Genomic DNA, 23226 nt, shown 5'->3' on the forward strand with positions numbered 1-23226 from the left:
GCTGATCCTCTGCCTCTAATAATTTTAGGCCTAGAACCCACTACAAAAAACGCTATCGCTAATCACAACTGCTAGCGTTTTGTATGAGCAGTTTGTAAGTGATTTCCTGAGCGTTTTAGGGAGCGATTTTAAAAAAGTATCCATTTGCCAGCAGTTGTGCAGCAATTAGCATTTTAAAGTCTGATTGGTCCTTTCTATTAATTTTAATTTTGTTACAGTGTGCAGTAACTTCAAAACGCTAGCAAAATCGCTCAGTGCAAGTTTTGATGAGCGATTACGCCAGCGATTATATACTTTACATTGCAGCGCAAACTAACAAAATGCTGCATGTCCTGCATTTGCGATTTTGCTAAGCGCAATCGCTTCTGTGGAATTTGCACCATCCATTTACATCGGCAGAGCGTTTAGGGAAATCGCTAGCGACTTATCACGCTCCCTAAACGAAAATAAATAAATCGCTCTAGTGGGTTAGAGCCCTTAGCCATAGCCCCTGAACAAGCATGCAGCATATCAGGTGTTTCTGACATTATTGGCAGATGTGACAAGATAATCTGCATGCTTTTTTCTGGTGTTAAAGAGACACTACTGCAGCCAAATAGATCAGCAGTGCTGCCAGGTAACTGGTATTGTAATTAGGGTTTTTTTTTGTTTTTTTAAATGGGGGCACACCTCTTAAGAAACAGGCTATATTTTCCCTTCAGCAATCTCGCGCAGCACTGCTATTCTGGCCTGGAAAACAGCCAGTTATGTTAATTAACAGATACACGAGGAGGAGAGAACAAGACGTGTCATGTTCATAGCGTATAATCACCCAATTCTGATCTTTTAATTGTACTAAACAAGGTTCCTCCGCAACTAGAGCTACGGAGCAGCGCGTCACCCATTCCCAGAGGAGTGCGCAAGACAATAAGCCGAAGGAAGATATACATAGCTCTTTCCATAGAGCAACGCGCATGCGCTTAACCTCTTAAATACCGAGCGCAGGCGTTTAACCCCTTCACTACCCAGCACTGTTTTATTGAGAAAATTTCTCTGACGAAGGTCAGTATTGAAAAAAAAAAAATTAAAAAAAAAAAATGGCGCAACTTTCCCAGTTATAAACACAGCTGTACGGAGAGCAGCCAATCAATGCCGTCCTAGTCATGTGATCACACCTGAAGTGAGAAGAATACGGGGCCATCATTATTTCCTCTTAAACAATGCCAGTTGCCTGACAGCCCTGCTGATCTATTTGGCTGCAGTAGTGTTTGAATCACACCAGAAACAAGCATGCAGCTAATCTTGTCAGATCTGACAATGTCAGTAATACGTGATCTGCTGCATGCTTGTTCAGGGTCTGTGGCTGAAAAGTATTAGAGGCAGAGGATCAGCAGGACAGCCAGGCAACTGGTACGGTTTAAGGAGAAATAAATATGGCAGCCTCCATATCCCTCTCGCTATGGCTGTACTTTAGATGAATAAGGTTATATTTATTTTAGTCCTCATTGACATTTCAAACTATGATAGTAAAATTTTCAATCTACTTGTTATAATAAAACAAAAACAAAATTTTGCCAATTTGCACAGCACGTCACTGAAAGAAAAACAGAAAAATCTTGCTAGTCTATAACAGACAACACTGGTTTTGAGCAACGCTGGTAATATCGCTGTGGTACCCTCGCAGCTGTGGTACAGGTGGGCGGTGTCAGTAATATTGCCTGGGTATCCTCCTGGCTGCGGTACTGGTAATCTTGCCTGGGTATCCTCCTGGCTGTGGTACAGGTGGGCGGTGTCAGTAATATTGCCTGGGTATCCTCCTGGCTGTGGTACAGGGGGGGCGGTGCCAGTAATCTTGCCTGGGTATCCTCCTGGCTGTGGTACAGGGGGGGCGGTGCTGGTAATATTGCCTGGGTATCCTCCTGGCTGCAGTACAGGTGGGCGGTGTCAGTAATATTGCCTGGGTATCCTCCTGGCTGTGGTACAGGTGGGCGGTGTCAGTAATATTGCCTGGGTATCCTCCTGGCTGTGGTACAGGTGGGCGGTGTCAGTAATATTGCCTGGGTATCCTCCTGGCTGCGGTACAGGTGGGCGGTGCTGGTAATCTTGCCTGGGTATCCTCCTGGCTGTGGTACAGGTGGGCGGTGTCAGTAATATTGCTCGGTTATAGCAGAGAATGCTGGTCTTGCGAGTAGCACTGGTAATACTGCCCGGGTATCCTCATGGCTAGAGTACAGGTGGCTGGCGCTTGTAATATCGTGCAGGTTTCCTCATGGCTGCAGCACAGGTAATATCGTGCGGGTTTCCTCCTGGCTGCAGCACAGGCGGGCCCGGACGCAGCCGGTAATCAATGATCGAGTCAGTGACATTTCTGTGCGCCATTTATCAGAATGCTGCAAAGCGGAGATTCTGCGACTGTAAAATTAATGAGTTACACCAAGTAAAAGGCCAAAACAAACATCAGCAGCACGCTGCGCACAATTACCAGCGCTCCCAGGATGCCGGGAGATTAACCCTCTCCACACCAAAAGCGGTTATACCATAAACTGAAAATACATCTTCCCATACACAATGATTTAAAGTGTACCTGAAAAGAGAAGCATATCAGGTTCCATACTTACCAGGGGCTTTAAAGAGAAACTCTGACCAAGAATTGAACTTTATCCCAATCAGTAGCTGATACCCCTTTTACGTGAGAAATCTATTCCTTTTCACAAACAGACCACCAGGGGGCGCTGTATGGGTAATCTTATGGTGAAACCCCTCCCACAGGAGACTGAGGACCGTGGTACTCCTGGCAGTTTCCTGTCTGTGAACCCTGTTACATTGTGGGAAATAGCTGTTTACAGCTGTTTCCAACTGCCAAAACAGCAAGCAGCAGCTACATCACCTGCCAGCAGTAACAATGTCACCATGCAATAAATGTCAGAATATAAATCAGGGATTTAAAATATTTTACAATGGGCAAAAACTCACTAAATCATTTATACATAAAATGAAGCACTTTTTTATTACATTATTTTCACTGGAGTTCCTCTTTAAGCCCCCTCTTAGGGCCGTTCATCCCTCGCCGTCTCCGGCGATTCAGCCCGAAAACCAGGGCTGTGGAGTCTGTACAAAAATCTTCCGTCTCAGACTAAATTTATGAAACCACCGACTCCGGGTACCCAAAATTGTTCCGACTCCACAGCTCTGCCAAAAACCTGGCCGAGTCGTGCATGAGCTGCCCGGCCGGGAGTGCTCCCAGGGTGAGGAGCGCGATGAGGGAGCGTGCCTGGCCAGGAGTGCTCCCAGGGTGAGGAGCGCGATGAGGGAGCGTGCTGGCCAGGAGTGCTCCCAGGGTGAGGAGCGCGATGAGGGAGCGTGCCTGGCCAGGAGTGCTCCCAGGGTGAGGAGCGCGATGAGGGAGCGTGCCTGGCCAGGAGTGCTCCCAGGGTGAGGAGCGCGATGGAGCGTGCCCGGCCAGGAGTGCTCCCAGGGTCAGGAGCGTGCCGGGTCAGGAGTGCTCCCAGGGTGAGGAGCGCGATGAGGGAGCGTGCCCGGCCAGGAGTGCTCCCAGGGTCAGGAGCGTGATGAGGGAGCATGCCGGGTCAGGAGCGTGATAACGGAGCGTGCCCGGCCAGGAGTGCTCCCAGGGTCAGGAGCGTGATGAGGGAGCGTGCCCGGCCGGGAGTGCTCCCAGGGTGAGGAGCGCGATGAGGGAGCGTGCCCGGCCGGGAGTGCTCCCAGGGTGAGGAGCGCGATGAGGGAGCGTGCCCGGCCAGGAGTGCTCCCAGGGTCAGGAGCGCGATGAGGGAGCGTGCCCGGCCGGGAGTGCTCCCAGGGTCAGGAGCGCGATGAGGGAGCGTGCCCGGCCGGGAGTGCTCCCAGGGTCAGGAGCGCGATGAGGGAGCGTGCCCGGCCGGGAGTGCTCCCAGGGTCAGGAGCGCGATGAGGGAGCGTGCCCGGCCGGGAGTGCTCCCAGGGTCAGGAGCGCGATGAGGGAGCGTGCCCGGCCGGGAGTGCTCCCAGGGTCAGGAGCGCGATGAGGGAGCGTGCCCGGCCGGGAGTGCTCCCAGGGTCAGGAGCGCGATGAGGGAGCGTGCCCGGCCAGGAGTGCTCCCAGGGTCAGGAGCGCGATGAGGGAGCGTGCCCGGCCAGGAGTGCTCCCAGGGTCAGGAGCGTGATGAGGGAGCATGCCGGGTCAGGAGCGTGATGAGGGAGCGTGCCCGGCCAGGGGTGCTCCCAGGGTCAGGAGCGTGATGAGGGAGCGTGCCCGGCCAGGAGTGCTCCCAGGGTCAGGAGCGTGCCCGGCCAGGAGTGCTCCCAGGGTCAGGAGCGTGATGAGGGAGCGTGCCCGGCCAGGAGTGCTCCCAGGGTGAGGAGCGCGATGAGGGAGCGTGCCCGGCCAGGAGTGCTCCCAGGGCCAGGAGCGTGCCCGGCCAGGAGTGCGCCCAGGGTCAGGAGAGTGATGAGGGAGCGTGCCCGGCCAGGAGTGCTCCCAGGGTCAGGAGAGTGAAGAGGGAGCGTGCCCGGCCAGGAGTGCTCCCAGGGTCAGGAGAGCGAAGAGGGAGCGTGCCCGGCCAGGAGTGCTCCCAGGGTCAGGAGAGCGAAGAGGGAGCGTGCCCGGCCAGGAGTGCTCCCAGGGTCAGGAGCGTGATGAGGGAGCGTGCCCGGCCAGGAGTGCTCCCAGGGTCAGGAGCGTGATGAGGGAGCGTGCCCGGCCAGGAGTGCTCCCAGGGTCAGGAGCGTGATGAGGGAGCGTGCCCGGCCAGGAGTGCTCCCAGGGTCAGGAGCGTGATGAGGGAGCGTGCCCGGCCAGGAGTGCTCCCAGGGTCAGGAGCGTGATGAGGGAGCGTGCCCGGCCAGGAGTGCTCCCAGGGTCAGGAGCGTGATGAGGGAGCGTGCCCGGCCAGGAGTGCTCCCAGGGTCAGGAGCGTGATGAGGGAGCGTGCCCGGCCAGGAGTGCTCCCAGGGTCAGGAGCGTGATGAGGGAGCGTGCCCGGCCAGGAGTGCTCCCAGGGTCAGGAGCGTGATGAGGGAGCGTGCCCGGCCAGGAGTGCTCCCAGGGTCAGGAGCGTGATGAGGGAGCGTGCCCGGCCAGGAGTGCTCCCAGGGTCAGGAGCGTGATGAGGGAGCGTGCCCGGCCAGGAGTGCTCCCAGGGTCAGGAGCGTGATGAGGGAGCGTGCCCGGCCAGGAGTGCTCCCAGGGTCAGGAGCGTGATGAGGGAGCGTGCCCGGCCAGGAGTGCTCCCAGGGTCAGGAGCGTGATGAGGGAGCGTGCCCGGCCAGGAGTGCTCCCAGGGTCAGGAGCGTGATGAGGGAGCGTGCCCGGCCAGGAGTGCTCCCAGGGTCAGGAGCGCGATGAGGGAGCGTGCCCGGCCAGGAGTGCTCCCAGGGTCAGGAGCGTGATGAGGGAGCATGCCGGGTCAGGAGCGTGATGAGGGAGCGTGCCCGGCCAGGGGTGCTCCCAGGGTCAGGAGCGTGATGAGGGAGCGTGCCCGGCCAGGAGTGCTCCCAGGGTCAGGAGCGTGCCCGGCCAGGAGTGCTCCCAGGGTCAGGAGCGTGATGAGGGAGCGTGCCCGGCCAGGAGTGCTCCCAGGGTGAGGAGCGCGATGAGGGAGCGTGCCCGGCCAGGAGTGCTCCCAGGGCCAGGAGCGTGCCCGGCCAGGAGTGCGCCCAGGGTCAGGAGAGTGATGAGGGAGCGTGCCCGGCCAGGAGTGCTCCCAGGGTCAGGAGAGTGAAGAGGGAGCGTGCCCGGCCAGGAGTGCTCCCAGGGTCAGGAGAGCGAAGAGGGAGCGTGCCCGGCCAGGAGTGCTCCCAGGGTCAGGAGAGCGAAGAGGGAGCGTGCCCGGCCAGGAGTGCTCCCAGGGTCAGGAGCGTGATGAGGGAGCGTGCCCGGCCAGGAGTGCTCCCAGGGTCAGGAGCGTGATGAGGGAGCGTGCCCGGCCAGGAGTGCTCCCAGGGTCAGGAGCGTGATGAGGGAGCGTGCCCGGCCAGGAGTGCTCCCAGGGTCAGGAGCGTGATGAGGGAGCGTGCCCGGCCAGGAGTGCTCCCAGGGTCAGGAGCGTGATGAGGGAGCGTGCCCGGCCAGGAGTGCTCCCAGGGTCAGGAGCGTGATGAGGGAGCGTGCCCGGCCAGGAGTGCTCCCAGGGTCAGGAGCGTGATGAGGGAGCGTGCCCGGCCAGGAGTGCTCCCAGGGTCAGGAGCGTGATGAGGGAGCGTGCCCGGCCAGGAGTGCTCCCAGGGTCAGGAGCGTGATGAGGGAGCGTGCCCGGCCAGGAGTGCTCCCAGGGTCAGGAGCGTGATGAGGGAGCGTGCCCGGCCAGGAGTGCTCCCAGGGTCAGGAGCGTGATGAGGGAGCGTGCCCGGCCAGGAGTGCTCCCAGGGTCAGGAGCGTGATGAGGGAGCGTGCCCGGCCAGGAGTGCTCCCAGGGTCAGGAGCGTGATGAGGGAGCGTGCCCGGCCAGGAGTGCTCCCAGGGTCAGGAGCGTGATGAGGGAGCGTGCCCGGCCAGGAGTGCTCCCAGGGTCAGGAGCGTGATGAGGGAGCGTGCCCGGCCAGGAGTGCTCCCAGGGTCAGGAGCGTGATGAGGGAGCGTGCCCGGCCAGGAGTGCTCCCAGGGTCAGGAGCGTGATGAGGGAGCGTGCCCGGCCAGGAGTGCTCCCAGGGTCAGGAGCGTGCCCGGCCAGGAGTGCTCCCAGGGTCAGGAGCGTGCCCGGCCAGGAGTGCTCCCAGGGTCAGGAGCGTGCCCGGCCAGGAGTGCTCCCAGGGTCAGGAGAGTGAAGAGGGAGCGTGCCCGGCCAGGAGTGCTCCCAGGGTCAGGAGCGTGATGAGGGAGCGTGCCCGGCCAGGAGTGCTCCCAAGGTCAGGAAAGTGATGAGGGAGCGTGCCTGGCCAGGCTTTCAGGCTGTATTTCTGGAGACCAGAGCCACCTGGGGGGGGGGGGGGGGGGGGGGGGGGGACAGCAAGGGACGAGCGGCCTTAAAGTCCCAAGTAAATATGGTACGAGGCGCTTCTAGTCTCAGGGTCCCTTTAAGGCTTCATTAACACCAGAGATACAGTAATTCAATGAGATGCCAATTATCCCGACAAGCGTGCAAATTGTATATAGCCTGAAAGTGGACCAATCAAAATACACTTACTGCTGACTAAAGCCTGGTACCATTTTGATTGGCCAAATTTTACCACTTCCATGTAGTATGAGGGCCAGCAGATTTTGAATACTATGAACAGATTGTGAGTAAGCTCTCATACTACATGGAGGTGGTACAATTACCCATTGGCGGGCCAATCAAAACTGGAAGAATGTATGCACCATAACGTCTGGTACACACCATGCAATTTTCCCATCAGATCGACAGGAAATTTTCTCTTTGATCATTTCCAGCATGTCCGATCTGCTTCCGATCAAGAACGGGATCGATTAGATAAAAAACTTACATGACACCGCCTGCAGCGGCCCTAGGTGGAAGCACACTCCCCGCCTGGCATCTCGGCTGTTCTCAGTGTTATCTGGGCTCTTCACCTGAACTACCTTCCAGGTTAAAATCGGCTGACAGTTTATAAAACAGGAAGGTCAGAGAGATTGTACATAGTTTCAGCTTTTATTATATATATATATATATATATATATATATATATATATATATATATATATATATATATATATATATATATATATATATATATATATATATATATATATATATATATATATATATATATATATATATATATATATATATATATATATATATATATACACACACAGCACTGTACAGTATATATATTGATATATTGTCTTGTCACTAACTGTCCCTCAAATGAGCTCACAATCTAATCCCTACCATAGTCATATGTCTATGTATGTATCGTGTAGTGTATGTGTCATAGTCTAGGGCCAATTTAGGGGAGAGCCATTTAACTTATCTGTATGTTTTTTGGGATGTGGGAGGAAACCGGAGTGCCCGGAGGAACCCCACACAGACACGGGGAGAACATACATACTCCATGCAGATAGTGTCCTGGCTGGGATGAGGACCGGGGACCCAGCGCTGCAAGGTGAGGTCGCTATCCACTACGCCACTGTGCTGCCTTGTATGCAAATGCAATGCAAAGATTGTATGCAGATAGGAAATGGGCCAGTTAAAATTATCAAGAGACGCATGCGACCGGCCAAATTCTAAACACAAAATCAGCATGAAATCTACATGGAAGACGAAATTCTCTCATTGAGAGTCTCTGCTGGTGAATGATTGCCTATCTGCCAAACAGCATGCTCTGCTCTATGGCATTCGGGGGAGGGGAGGGGGGAAATGCACAGATTGTCATGCTTGGCCAATCACGCAAGGTGCAGCCCCTGACATTAGTATGTAATTTCACACAAAACAGAGAAGTATGACCGCAGATAACGACCACCTCGGCTTATAATCCAGTGTGTGTACAGCAGCCCCCAACCAACTTTGCCACACTACGCGGCAGATAGCTTTGTTATACTCACCCCGCCTAGCGCATGAGGTGTCGACTGTGCTGCTCTGCCGGCCCTCTGCACACCCACCACCCCTTATTGTATCAATGCGCGGTCAGCCTGTGAACGGACTATGCACCTGCATCGCCTCAGGTCCAGAGATGCCACCCGGGCAGGGGATCTGGTCGCAATCTACGTTGGTGTCATCCATCTAGCGTGTGTAGGCAGGCAAGCAGGGGACAGGCAGGTGGGGGCGATTATGACAGGCAAGAGGGGGGCAGGAGGAAAAGCAGGGGGGCATAGGCATGGAGAGGGGGGGGGGGGGACAGGCAGGCAAGCAGGGGGGCTTGAGGACAAGCAGGAAAGCAGGGCACAGGCAGGAGGGGGGCTGGAGGACAAGCAGGGGGACAGACCAGCAGGCAGGAGTACAGGCTGGCTAACCTTGGGCTGGAGGAGAGTTGCTTTTGCTTCCCTCAGGAAGTAGAGTCTCCCTTTAACAATACATGAAGCATCAGAGGTGTAATTTGGGGGCGCCCGCAGTTCACACGGCTCTTTATCATCACACAGCTTGGCGTTCCTCCCTCCCCCGCACGTATTAGCATTCGCTGAGGGTTATACAATCTGCATCATAAACAGGCTTTAGCAGCATCAGCCCTCAGCTCAGGAGACTGTACATGTGAGCGAATGCTGAACATAAGAAGCACACAATCTTATGTCAGTATTTACAGACCGCCGACAACCTCGTCAGGGGCTTCACAGGAGAGCAAAGTGCAGGGCGGAGACTTCAGCCTGACCTCTGCGGGGGTCACATCCCAAAGCTGGAATCTGCTACCAATGTGAAACCCTGGACTCTGGATACGTCATTCAAACTGGACCTGAACTCTTGCACAGGACAGAAGGAAAACAGAGATATCCACTCTAAATGTATTTAGAGAGTTTACCTTGTCTAATTCCCCCTCATCCGTTATTAGTTACAAGTTCTAATTAGATCTCTCAGCTGTGTCAGCTGACTGCCTCTTCAGAGCAGCTAATCTGTAAACACAGGATATTAATAGGTCTGCTTCCATGGAAGCAGATGCGGAATTATATCAGCTGCTTCCATGAAAGCAGGAAGTAGACACTGCGGATTTATATCAGCTGTAACAAAGAAATGTTTTTTTGTACAGGTTATTATGCTGTTGTGCATCTTTTAGTGCAGAAAAGAAGTTCTGAGTTCAGAACCACTTTAATCAGGGCTCTTTCGAGGGAAAAAAAAAAAAAATGCAGATTTCTGGCAATTGGCCATAAATCAAAGCGCAACGGTAGAGAAGGGGGTTCTGTGGATCCCGTGTTATGCTGGGAATACATGGTTCGTTTTTTAGGCAATTAGATGGTTTGATAGATAATTTCCGACATGTCTGACCTCCCTTTCGATCCTCTCGCAGCTCGATTTCTGACAGAAGTGAATGAGGGAGGGGAAAAAAAAAAAAAAAAAAAAAAGGGAGCGGAAGATAAGAGAATCAACTCGAGAGGCAAAAAACGACCAAGAGCAGAAACGCACTGCAGAATCGAACCGTGTATTCCCAGCACAAGTCGCAGTGCCTTGCTATCCCCAAATTGCCAAATCGTGAGCGATAAATCAGATTGCAGCCAGCGGAGGGGAGCCTTGAGGGCCCAGATCACACTAGAAGCACTTTTCTGAGCGCTTTGCGATTGATTAGCGGTTTTTAAAATCGCTCCCATTTACTTTCATTAAAATCGCGGTAAAAAAAGCCACAATTTTCGACTAAGCGATTGCGAAATCGCAGTTCTTCCACGATTTTTACTGCGATTTTAATGTAAGCGAATCGGAGCGATTTTAAAAACCGCTATTCAATCGCAAAGCGCTCAGAAAATCCCTTCTAGTGTGAATGGGCCCTAAGAGGCATTATAGGTTTCCTCAGAAGCACAAATGACTACATTCCACTGGGCATAGTAGGGATATATGAAGAATGGGACTTCACAGAGACAAGAGTAACCAAGCAGCTCGGGGTGACCCAAACCACTAGAAAGAATGGAGACAAAGTAACCATATGCAGCCAATCTGGCTTCACGAGACAAACAAAAATACAAGTGAGAGATATATGGAGGCTGCCATACTCATTTCCTTTAATACCAGTTACCTGGCCATCCTGCTGATTCTCTGTCTCTAATACTTTCAGCCATAGCCCCGAACAAGCATGCAGCAGATCAGGTGTTGTCAGATCTAACAAGATTAGCTGCATGCTTGTTTCTGGTGTTATTCAGACATTGCTGCAGCCAAATAGACCAGCAGGACTGCCAGGCAACTGGTATTGTTTAACAGGAAATTAATATGGCAGCCTCCATATCACTCTCACTTCAGCTGTACTTTAAAGGGGAGCTGAAGTAAGAGGTATACGGAGGCTGCCATATTTATTTCCTTTTAATCAATACCAGTTGCCTGGCAGCCCTGCTGGTCTATTTCTCTGCAGTAGTATCTGAATAACACCAGAAACAAGCATGCAGCTAGTCTTGTCAGATCTGACTTTAAAGTCTGAAACACCTGATCTGCTGCATGCTTGTTCAGGGGCTATGGCTAATAGTATTAGAGGCAGAGGATCAGCAGGGCTGCCAGGCAACTGATATTGCTTAAAAGGAAATAAACATGGCAGCCTCCATATACCTCTCTCTTCAATTCCCCTTTAAGGCACCTTGTACTAGAGACTATTCTAAGAACGATTTCATAGGGTCATGTTAAGAAAAGTGATGATTGGGATTTTAACAACCACAGAGGTAATAAAAAAAAAAAAATCTATCCAAGAACACTTTCCTGCAGCCGCTGATGTCATTATGCATTTATACAGCAGTGACATCTTCTGCTGCACATTACAGAGTACATAGTCATGTCACTGACTGTCCTCAGAGGAGCTCACACTCTAATCCTACCATAGTCAGAAGTCCACACCCTGGAAATTGGATATGAAGGTGCTACACAAGCTATAAAATACATCTAGACCCTCGATAAAAAAAAAAAAAAAAAAAAAAAAAAAATATACTCTTTAAAAAACTTCGAGAGGCATCAGCTCACGGAGGACAGGCCCCCCAAATAGACCACTCTTATTTCTGGTTTGTACGCTTTAACCTTCCTCTACACAAGCAACACACGAAAAAAAAACAAAAGACAAAAAAAAAAAAACTTAAAAAGCAAAAAGATTTTGTCTTTGTTTCGCTTGAATGGTTTTCAAATACAAAAGTAACTTCATTTCAAGGTCCAGAGAACAAAAAACAAAAAAAGCAAATAAATATTTACTGGAAGAGGAACAAAGTCAGGAGCTTGAAAAGTTTCTGAACAAATATTGACTGAAGGTTTGTGAGGTTTGTGAGATGAAGGCATTATTACATAACGGATCAGTGACCTCGTACGCTGCGCGGCCATCAGGACTGGATGACTCACTGCGGGAAACCATGGCGAGAGCCAACAGGACATCCAGTAACTGATACCGAGCAGGACTGAGTCACACTGATGATGTCACTGGGGGCTCACGCTCCAGGAATACACAATGACATCATACAGTGAGGGGACCAGAGGGATGGGGCTGTGGATGGCTGATCTTGCACTGGGGGGCTCCAGGAAGACACATGACAATATAGGGGACCGGAGGAAAGGAATGGGGGGGGGGGGGCAGAAGTCCACACACTCCAGGAATACACAACGACATACAGTGACATGATTGAGGTGAGCGGAGGGATAGGGCATCTGTCATTCTGATGTCACTGGGGTCTCCAGGAATACACATGACATACAGTGACACAGAATGGGTGGACAGGGGGGCTTTGCATGGATGGCCATTGTGTCCTCCGATCGCCTGGCTGGAGCACAGTCTGTACATTCCTCCGCACTCCTCCCCCCTATCTGTGGGTAATGTATGCAGACCTTTTTGTTCCAGCACAAGGTGCGGGGCGAGCTTTGTGTGCGATCTGCCTGCTCGAGGCCACACAGGAAGCACTGCCTGCCATGAAAGGGGCTGTGTGATCATTGTGTGTAAGCTCTGCAGCCCATGCACAGTGCCTCCGCTCTCCTATCAGCTGCAGGCAGGGAAATCACCTTGGTAATGCTGGGTACACACGTTGCGATTTCCCGCTCGATTCATTATTTCTGACACGTTCAATCGGGTTTTGATCGATACAGCCATCGATTTTGCATACTTAACATGCAAAAAAAAAACGACGGCTGTTTCGATCGAACCTCTAAAATGTCGGAAATAATGGATCGAGCGGGAAATCGCAACGTGTGTCCCCAGCATTAGAGCTGCCTAAGCATTACATTCCACCCAGCCATTAGAGGTGTCCATACATCTAACAATGAGCAGAGTCGACCAAGAGACAGATCTCGTTCTGATCAGAGAGAGATCTCTCAGCTGCGCATACACTGCGGGCCGATTCTCGATAAATTTCATGCTGAAATCTCTCGGGAATCAGCAGAGCCCACCGCCTCCCTCCCCAGTGTATAAATGTGCCCCCCATGGGTGCATTTATACATTACCTGTCCTCTGTCGCCCACCGTGCGGCGCCTGTCCCGTCTTATGAATCCCCCAGTCTTCCATGAGCCCATCAGACGCGCTACACGCCAGTGGCGTGTATAGGGGGATGGGCACAGCGCAATGGGCAAGAGAGGACAGGTAATGTATGAATGCACATACGGGGAGGGGGGTCCACATTTAAACACTATGGGGACAGCGCCGGGGGTTTCGTCCAATTAGTCTTGATATCGCTCGTTGGTACCACCACACACGCGATCGACCACGACAACCCGACATCTTGCACCATGTCTGATCAATACATGCAGTGTTCTCCCCAGTCTTTTTTAGCTGGGTGCTTCACCCGGCTATTTTTGGTGACCACCCGGCTGTCATCGGCTCACCTTCTCCTATGCTGTAAGCAAAGAGGCACCAGCCCTGCATTCTCCCATCTCGCCCCACCCGGCTACTTTTTCATACCACCCGGCTGGAAAACATTCTGGAGAGAACATCGATGTCAGCCCCAAATTGGGCGCATTGACGACCAGGCATGCATTTGGCAGCACCGATTTGATAATCAAGTCAGAAGGTCGACCGGCCAAGTCGAGAGATGCATGTCCACCTTTTACTTTATCGGGTGATCAACCACCGGTAGTGTGGGAGAGCGAAGGTCGATGGACCAGTGGCCCACACACTGCAAGCGATATCCTGCCAATTCTTCACCAATAGAGCTGAGCAACGCTGAGCCTATGTGCTCTGAAACCAGAAATCAATTATGTGTTGGTCAAAATCAGCAGCCAATTCCTGTACAATCGAAATATTCCATCCTGCCCCATAGAGTAAATCTGTCAATTCGACCAGATATCACTAATTTCCCATCGATTGAGCAGAATGTAACAATCGATTGTCCACCAAACCAATAAAATGATTGAATCGAATGTCCGCTCCTACAGGAGAATAGGATCTGAAGTGAAAATTGCATGGTGTGTACCATCTCTTCAGGTGCCTATAAATTATTCTATTTGAGAGATCAGATTGATATTCAGATCTGATATCGATTGGATATACAAGAAAGTTAGCCCATGCGCGCGATATTTCCAAATTCTCATAAGATATCCAATTGGATAACGATACAGAGAACGATAGCCAGTACTTTGACTTTACGTTCTTCCCCAAAGTGGTCATACACATTTAGACTGCCACCCAATGTAGTGTACAGAGATATCCCCCTCTGATCTAAATTGCATTGGGATCGATTCAGATTTTACGAGGGGAATCGAATCCCCTTAATACGCTGCTCTCAGATTTTCAAAAGGTTTCACCGTAAAATCGAACCGTGAAGCTTTCACCATGAAGTCTATTGGAAATATATTGAACTGCTGATCTACCGCTGCATCCAACTGAAATCTTTCCATCTGGTCCTAATTTTAATCTATTTTGTTCACAAATTGATCTATAATTACGATTGTTGTGGCTCACAGAGCTATAGCTTTCCAGCGCATTCAAGCAGGAAAAAATTAAAATTGATGCATGCATGACCAGTATCTGCCTCTGTAAAACGATCCAGTTTTACAGAGGAAGATATGGCTTTCTTGGCAGTTGGAAAAAGCGCTCATTTCCCACAATGCAACAAGGTTCACAGACAAACTGTTACGACCATGGTTATGACATCACACAATGGGAGGGATTTCACCCCAATATCAGCCATACAGAGCCCTCTGATCTATTTGAGAAAAAGTAAAGATTTCTTGTGAGAAAGGGGGTATCGGCTACTGAATGGGATAAAGTTCAATCATTGATTCAAGTTCCTCTTAAAGAGACTCCGTAACAAAAATTGCATCCTGTTTTTTATCATCCTACAACTTCCAAAATCTATTCTAATGTGTTCTGGCTTACTGCAGCACGTTCTACTATCACCATCTCTGTAATAAATCAACTTATCTCTCTCTTGTCAGACTTGTCGGCCTGTGTCTGGAAGGCTGCCAAGTTCTTCAGTGTTGTGGTTCTGTGATGCATCTCCCCCCTCCTGTCCCCTCTCTGCACACTGCCTGTGTATTATTTAGAGTAGGGCAGCTTCTCTCTTATCTTTTACAAGCTGGATAAATCCTCCTCTGACCTGGCTGGGCTTTCACATACAGGCAGAGCTGTCTGCACTCTGCAGGAAGAAACAGCCTGACACTTCAGTGGAAGATAGCTGCAGGGGGAAAGAAACACACAAATGATCTCTTGAGATGCAAAAGGAATGCTGTATACAGCCTGCTAGTGTATGGATGTATTTTCTATGTGTGGACATACTGTACATCAACCTACTTCCTGTTTTGGTGGCCATTTTGTTTGTTTATAAACAAACTTTTAAAAACTGTTTTTAACCACTTTTAATGCGGCGGGGAGCGGCGGAATTGTGACAGAGGGTAATAGGAGATGTCCCCTAACACACTGGTATGTTTACTTTTGTGCGATTTTAACAATACAGATTCTCTTTAAAGGACACCTATAGTGAGAAAAACATGGAGGCTGACACATTTATAGTTGCCTGGCAACCCTGTTGGATGAAGTAGTATCTGAATCACACCAGAAACAAGCACGCAACTAATCTTGTCAGATCTGACAATAACGTCAAAAACATCTGATCTGCTGCATGCTTGTTCAGGGTTTATAGTTCAAACTTAAGCCGGGTCTACACCGAGCGATCCGGCGGCTTGATTAGCCGCCGGATCGACTGCCGCATCCCCGCCGCGTCCGTTGGATTCGATCCCCCCCCCTCGTCCCTGCTTATCTTTCACTCGATTCCCTGCTATTGTTCGCTCGCGGGGAATCGGCCGCGGCGAGATTGGACCTGTCGGATCTTATCAATCGAGCCGCATCAGCGGCTCGATTGAAAAGACACATTGTGCCGTGTAGACCCATCTTTAGAGACAGAGGATCAGCAGGATAGCCAGGTAACTGGTATTGCTTATATGGAATTAAATATGGCAGCCTCCATATTCCTCTAACTTCAGTTGTCCTTTAAGATAAGAAGTCTTTAAGACAAGAGGAACTCCAGTGAAATTAATGTTAAAATAATGTACAAAGTGCTTCATTTTCATAATTCTGTATAAATTATTTAGTCAATGTTTGCCCATTGTATAATCTTTCCTCTCCCTAATTTACATTCTAACATTTATCACGTGGTGACATTTTTACTGCTGGCAGGTGAAGTCAGTGGAAGGAGATGCTGCTTGCTTTTTTGGCAGTTAGCAACAACTGTTATTTCCCACAAGGCTCCCACAGTGTGATACGGGCCCCCGATGATGCTTTGTGAAAAAGGTAAAGATTTCTCATGGGAAAGGGGGCATCAGCTACTGATTTGGATGGAGTTCAATCCTTGGTCACGGTTTCTGTAACATCGGATGAAGGAAAAAAAAAAAAAAAAAAAAAAAAAAAAAAGACACAGGCAGCATCCTTTAAAACTCTCTCAAAAGATACAGCCCAAAATTGAGACACACACACACCAATATGATAAGGAACAGATCTGACAACTATCACTTGAAACCTTCAACAAATCCTAGTATACTAAACAGTTGACATGTAAGCCCAATCTGTAAGGTGCCCATACATTGCAAGATTTTCCTTTGAAAGATTAAGCAATAAACTTTGAGCTGTCGTGTCAAGAGGAGAGATCCTGGCGATTTTCACTAATTGATCGGAACAATATTGTGCCTCCATGCCCTGAAACCTAAAATCAAATCTGTGCCGATTGAAAAATCACTTGAATGTCAGGCAATATCTTCACTATCAACCACTACTTTCCGTCCTGCTCAATAGTTTCCGCCAAATATCAGCCAATTTCTATCAATGCACAGAATGGAGCATAATCAATTCTCCCCATCCCATAAAATGATCAAATCAGACGGTCGATTTAAACAGGAAAAATCGAGTAATGTATGTTTACTAGCAGTACATACAATCAGAGCAGCACAGTCCATCCAATAATGATCTGAACAGTTGTACCCGATGGCCACCCAGCAATTATTTGGCCATACAATCTGACCACTTGTAGATATTGATGGTCAGGTCTAGCAGAAGTCGTGGAGAAGCAGGTGATTTGTTTGATCAGCTGACAGATTTGCAAAGCTCTGATTTGCTATGATCACATAAAGCTTTAGCACATGATCATGACTAGCAATTCAGAGATTTAAGGCCAGTACCAACCTTGTGATTTTTGTCAGGTGATTTTCCCAATGACCGGCAATTTTTTGGAGCATCGAGCAGTCGTTTCCACGATCTCGCGACATGGATACAGGCACGCGAACGGTGTTTAGAGGCGCATACCAATAACAACCGTCACACCAGATCGGATCTTTAAGATCCCAGATGCCTCCCTGCGCAAAAAAGTTCCACAATCGCTTGACTTCCCATTCGCACCCACCGTTTGACATTGCGCGACATCGCAAACAGGAAGATGAATCGCCTAACGCTAGTCATCAAAGGGATGTCGCTGGACCAGTCAGATGAGTATTCAGCTTAAAGCGGACCCAAACCAAACTTTTTTTATTCAAAATATTTAGTTGCACCACTCTGACACATACAAAGATAAATAAACACTCCTTCAAGCCTATGAGCATTTCAGTGCATGCTTTTCACCCTTCTCTTTTCATAGCTAGGGTTATACTGGGGGCAGCCATTAGCAATTCCTCCATTGCCGGACACCATCTACTCCACCAGTTTGCCGGATTCTGTCTTGGCAATATGAAAGAAAGGGAGGGGTTCCTCCAATAAATGTAAAATATTTTATATTTGTCAACATGCAGCTGAAAAAAGGCTGCTATTTATTAATACAATTTAGAAAATGGATTTTATTTCGGAAACCTATTTTTAATTTGGGTCCACTTTAAGAGATCTCCTAGACACGACCATCACTGCTTGTAGGCAGACCTGACTCACGCAGGTGACAGAAGTGACATCAGTCAGTATTGTGCAATGAGTAATACAAGAGTCAGGGGCTAGTGAGCAATACAGTGCAACGTGCAGATGTCGTGCATGAAGAAGGTGCACAGAAAACGTCTGCAGAAGATGTACCGGAGATGTCACATGTATGTAGAAGGTGCACAGCAAACACCAGGCATGCAGAATATGTACCGGACGTGTCACATGTATATGTAGAAATAAAAGAGCGGTTGTTATACATCTATAGGCATTGGGCTGTATTCACAATCATTTTCCCCATGCAGAAAACTACTTGCGGGGAATTTGCAACCAAAATAAGACCGTGTTGCCATTCACAAAATTTTCCGCCTGCGTAAAATGTGCAGTAAAAGCCCGCAAATAATGCGGAAAATTACTGCAACAAAAGTCGGTAATTTCTGCAAAAGATCCAAATTCAAAATGAAAAAAGGGGCACATTATTTCATCCTTAAAGAGGAAATCCAGGGAAAATAATGTAATAAAAAAAGGGCTATATTTTTACAATAATTATGTATAAATGATTTAGTCAGTGTTTGCCCATTGTAAAATCTTTTAAAGAGAACCTGAGGTGGGATTTAATTATGTTAGTGGGGCACAGAGGCTGGTTGTGCACACTAAGACCAGCCACCGTTGCCCCATGGTGTGCCTCCATGTCCCCCCTGCGTGTCGCTATACCCCCCCGCAGTGCTGGCGACACGCAGCGTGTCGCCAGCACAATGTTTACCTATGCGCTGTCAGTCAGCGCCGCTCCCCCACCTCCTCTGTATCGGCGCTACCCGCCCGCGTCACTTCCCTCCTATCAGCGGGAGGGAAGGGACACAGGCGAGTAGCGCCGATACAGAGGAGGCGGGGGGAGTGGTGCTGACAGACAGCGCTTAGGTAAACATTGTGCTGGCGACACGCTGCGTGTCGCCAGCACTGCGGGGGGGTATAGCGACACGCAGGGGGGACATGGAGGCACACCATGGGGCAAAGGTGGCTAGTCAGTGTGCACAACCAGCCTCTGTGCCCCACTAACATAATTAAATCCCACCTCAGGTTCTCTTTAAATCCCGGATTTATATTCTGACATTTATTACATGGTGACATTTTTACTGTTGGCGGGTGATGTAGCTACTGCATGCTTTTTTTGGCAGTTGGAAACACCTGCAAACCGTTATTTCCCACAATGCAACTAGGTTCACAGAGAGGAAACTGCCAGGAGTACCACGGTCCTCAGTTTCTTGTAGGAGGGGTTTCACCACAATATCAGACATACAGCGCCCCCTGATGGTGAGTTTGTGGAAAGGAATAGATTTCTCATGTAAAAGGGGGTATCAGCTACTGATTGGGATAAAGTTCAATTCTTGGTCGATGTTTCTCTATAACGTGTAACTGTTGGGCATAGCATTAAAAATCTATTCTTTATTTGGTAAACAAGTAATACAGATGCTAACCAGGCAATCCAAAAGTTAACATCTCTATTACGTTTCTTGTTTATAAATGATCATTCCCTGGTTTACCTGACTCTTATTTGGTACGTTGCCGCACAAAAGAAGTTGCAGGGCATGCTGGGTTGTCTTTTTTGCTTCTTTATTTCCCTTCAGACTTAACTAATGTACAGAAGCAAAAAAAGGACAACCCAGCATGCCCTGCAACTTCCTTTGTGCGGCAACGTACCAAATAAGAGTCAGGTTAACTGGAGAATGATCATTTATAAACAAGAAAAGTAATAGAGATTTTAACTTTTGGATTGCCTGATTAGCATCCTTATTGCTCGTTTACCAGATAAAAATAAAGAATTGATTTTTGATTTTATGCCCGACAGTTACACTTTAACGATTGTTTATCAATTACAAGTAGCTGGTGGTATAGTTCACTTCCCATTAACTTGAATGGCATCTGGAGGCTTGAGCGCTGTGAAAAAAATATATAAAATAAATAAAATATTGGGGGACAATTTTTTAATGCGACTTTTTTCTGCATGTTTATCGCAAGTGTAATGCCCGTTCACGCACGTTACCAAAATTCTTTCCGCAATATGCTCGCATGCGGAAAAATTTTAGTGAATGTGAAAAAAAATGCAGAAAATTACCGCTGCCGGTAATTTAGTGGTAAAAAAAAATAAATAAATAAAACCATTTACCGCATGTCTGATTGTGACTAGGGCCCTTTGTCACATGTATGGTGAGGGTGTACAGCATATGACATGCATGTTAGGCCTGCTAAACAGCGGGGAGTCAACAAACCAACCTTTTCCACCCATCTACTAACCAGTAAACTTAACTGCTAAATAGTAGCCAGCCAAATGGTCATGTAGGGGGTTTGATATTTACCAGCATACAATTACTGCAGCCAACATCTGGACAGCTCTTAGACCAGTGGTGGCTAACCTTGGCACTCCAGCTGTGGTGGAACTACAAGTCCCATGAGGGATTGCAATACTCTGACAGCTCTAAGCATAACTCGGGAGGAAGAGGCATGATGGGATTTGTAGTTTTTTCACAGCTGGAGTGCCAAGGTTAGCCATCACTGTCTTAGAAGAAGGCCTGGTTCACACATAAATCTGCACATTCCCAGTCCAGTCCCGGCCAGCCCTGTCAGTAATTAATCAGTTTTCAATCAGTTTTCTATCAGTGTTACCTGACTGGACAAAATGTATCCCTTTTGAGTGTTAACACACCCATAGAAACGCACACGAAGCTGACAGGACATGTACACCTTTTGTGTGTGAACACAGCTGAAGGGGACAAGTTTGAGTGACCAGGCAGCGCTTTTTACCATTGTTTACGTGAACGCCACAGTCCGATCCTGTTTCAGCCGACCCTGGACGCAACATGCTGCTTCCAGGGCCGCTTACCACCGCATCTTCAGGGTGATCCACTGAAAGCAACCAAATGCCATTCTGCACGGACCAACACGCAAGCAGACACCTGTCAATCTGCCCTAATGTGCAGCACATTCATGTATGTATGACATGTAGCGTGTGCAGCTCTCTGTATGTAATGTGTGGAGCTGTGGAAGTGTATGCAGGGAGTGTAGGTGTACAGAAGGCAAAATATATACATGTTTTATTTATATATTTTCTATGCAAGTGTTACATGTACAGTATAGAGCAGGGGTCTCAAACTCAATTTACCTGGGGGCCGCAGGAGGCAAAGTCAGGATGAGGCTGGGCCGCATAAGGAATTTCACAATCGCGGCGCATTGCCGGCTCTGCCCGCCCCTCTCACTCTTCCTTCACAGAGAGGGGCGGGGAGAGGCGGCGATCCGTGCAGCGATTGACGTCAGGAGGGGCAGAGTTGAAGCTGAAAGCTCTGCCCCTTCCAGGAAATGCCAGCAGATTGCCCCCCCGGGTGATTTGGGGGCTCTGCAGCCCTCGTTTAGCGGCGGGGATGCGGCGGATTACTTGGGAGCACTGAAGTGAACTATAAGGAAGCTTTTGCCAGCGAGGGCCACAAAATATTGTATCTAGGGCCGCAAATGGCCCGCGAGTTTGAGACCCCTGGTATAGAGTAATAATATATATGAAGTCAAATAATGATAGAGCAGATAGGTGTATGTATATCATATCTACTGGAGATGTATGTCTGCATTGTGTAGAGCTAAGGACATACATGCAGCACATATAATAAACATATGGATATGCAGCGTGTGCGTTTAGTTGCTCTGTGCATTGCTTAGAGCGGAGGAAATGCATGTTGCACATATATGGATATACAGCTGTGTATGTGTGATATGTATGCATGTATAGAATATATCCAGGAGATGTATGTAGTATGTATCATGTAGCACATATAACAAACACATATATGGATATGCAGTGTGTGTGTTTAGCAGCTGTATGCATGCATTGTTTAGAGGTGAGGACATGCACATAGCACATACAATGAGCACATATATGGAGATACATGTTGTATCTCCATATATGTGCATGTGCTATGTATCTGTGCATGTGTGACATGTATGTCTAGGATATATCCAGCAGCTGTATGCATGCATTGTGTGGAGCAGAGGACAAACATGCAGTACAGACAGCACATATAATAAACACATATATGATGGATATGCAATGTGTGTGCCAGCTGTATGCATGCATTGTGTGGAGCAGAGGACATGCATGCATTGTGTGGAGCAGAGGACATGCATGTAGTACAGACAGCACACATAATAAACACATATATGGTGGATATGCAATGTGTGTGCCAGCTGTATGCATGCATTGTGTAGAGCAGAGGACATGCATGCAGTACAGACAGCACATATAATAAACACATATATGGTGGATATGCAATGTGTGTGCCAGCTGTATGCATTGTGTAGAGGGGAGGACAGGAATGCAGCACATCTATGGAAATACAGCACATATATAGCTGTGTGTAGGATATATCCAGCAGCTGTATGTAGGATGCATTGTGTAGAGGGGAGGACATGCATGCAGCACATACAATGAGCACATCTATGGATATACAGCACATATATAGCTGTGTGACATGTCTGTCTAGGATATATGCAGCAGCTGTATGTAGGATGCATTGTGCAGAGCAGAGGACATGCATGCAGCACATCTATGGATATACAGAGTGTGCAGCAGCTGCATGCATTGTATCCATACAGCACATTGCCTATATCTGTACATCTGATGACCACATCTATGGATAAGCAGCACGTATGAGGAGCCCCCCTCCCTGTACGGCGCGGTATATGGGCGGCAGGGAGCGGAGGATGCTCGGCGGGATGTGCGGATGGAGCGGGCGGGACACGTACACTATAGAGCGGGGGCAGCGCTGCTCGGAGCCGCCTCCCCTCTCCCGGGTCACCCCCAGCCCGGGAAGCGGCATTATATCACAGCCACACTGCATTATCATCAGCCACTTACCGACCACCGCCGCGTCCGCCACCTCCAGCACCGCTACTGCCTGGCCCCGCCTACTAATCCCTTCCCGCTCCTCCCCGGACACGCCTCCCAGCGCTCTCCACCTCGAGCCTAGCCGCTTCTCCAGCCCCGCCCATCCTGGCGCCCTCGCCACGCCCCGCCTACTAATCCCTTGCCGCTCCTCCCTGGACACGCCTCCCAGCGCTCTCCACCCCGAGCCTAGCCGCTTCCCCAGCCCCGCCCATCCGCCACGCCCCTTCCATAACGCGCCTTCACGCCCAGGCCACAGCTGCTGCCACGCTCTCCACGCCCCGGCCACGCCCATTCCTCCCTCATCGGGCCGCGTTGATTGGACGCAGCTCGGGCAGAGCAGGCGGCCGTCACGTGACCAGTGGAGACCCCCTGAGAGTGTCCCGGAGTGACCCAGAGACCGGGGCGTGGGCGTGTGCACGCCTGACCAGGGCCCCGCCCACCTCTAGCTAGCAGCGTGCACATGTACGCATTGT

At 49.6% G+C, this 23226-nt stretch overlaps 1 protein-coding gene across 1 annotated transcript in view; it reads right to left on the bottom strand.

The window, feature by feature from the left end:
- Positions 1-22775, bottom strand: part of PTP4A3 (protein tyrosine phosphatase 4A3) — a 145820-nt gene extending 123045 nt beyond the window's left edge. The window contains exon 1 of the mRNA XM_068238093.1: positions 22724-22775. The gene's annotated coding sequence lies outside the window, so the exon portion shown is untranslated. The remainder of the gene's footprint in view (positions 1-22723) is intronic.
- Between the last annotated feature and the right edge of the window lie 451 nt (positions 22776-23226).

This window comes from Hyperolius riggenbachi, chromosome 5 (genome assembly GCF_040937935.1).
Source record: "Hyperolius riggenbachi isolate aHypRig1 chromosome 5, aHypRig1.pri, whole genome shotgun sequence".
Taxonomy (NCBI): domain Eukaryota; kingdom Metazoa; phylum Chordata; class Amphibia; order Anura; family Hyperoliidae; genus Hyperolius; species Hyperolius riggenbachi.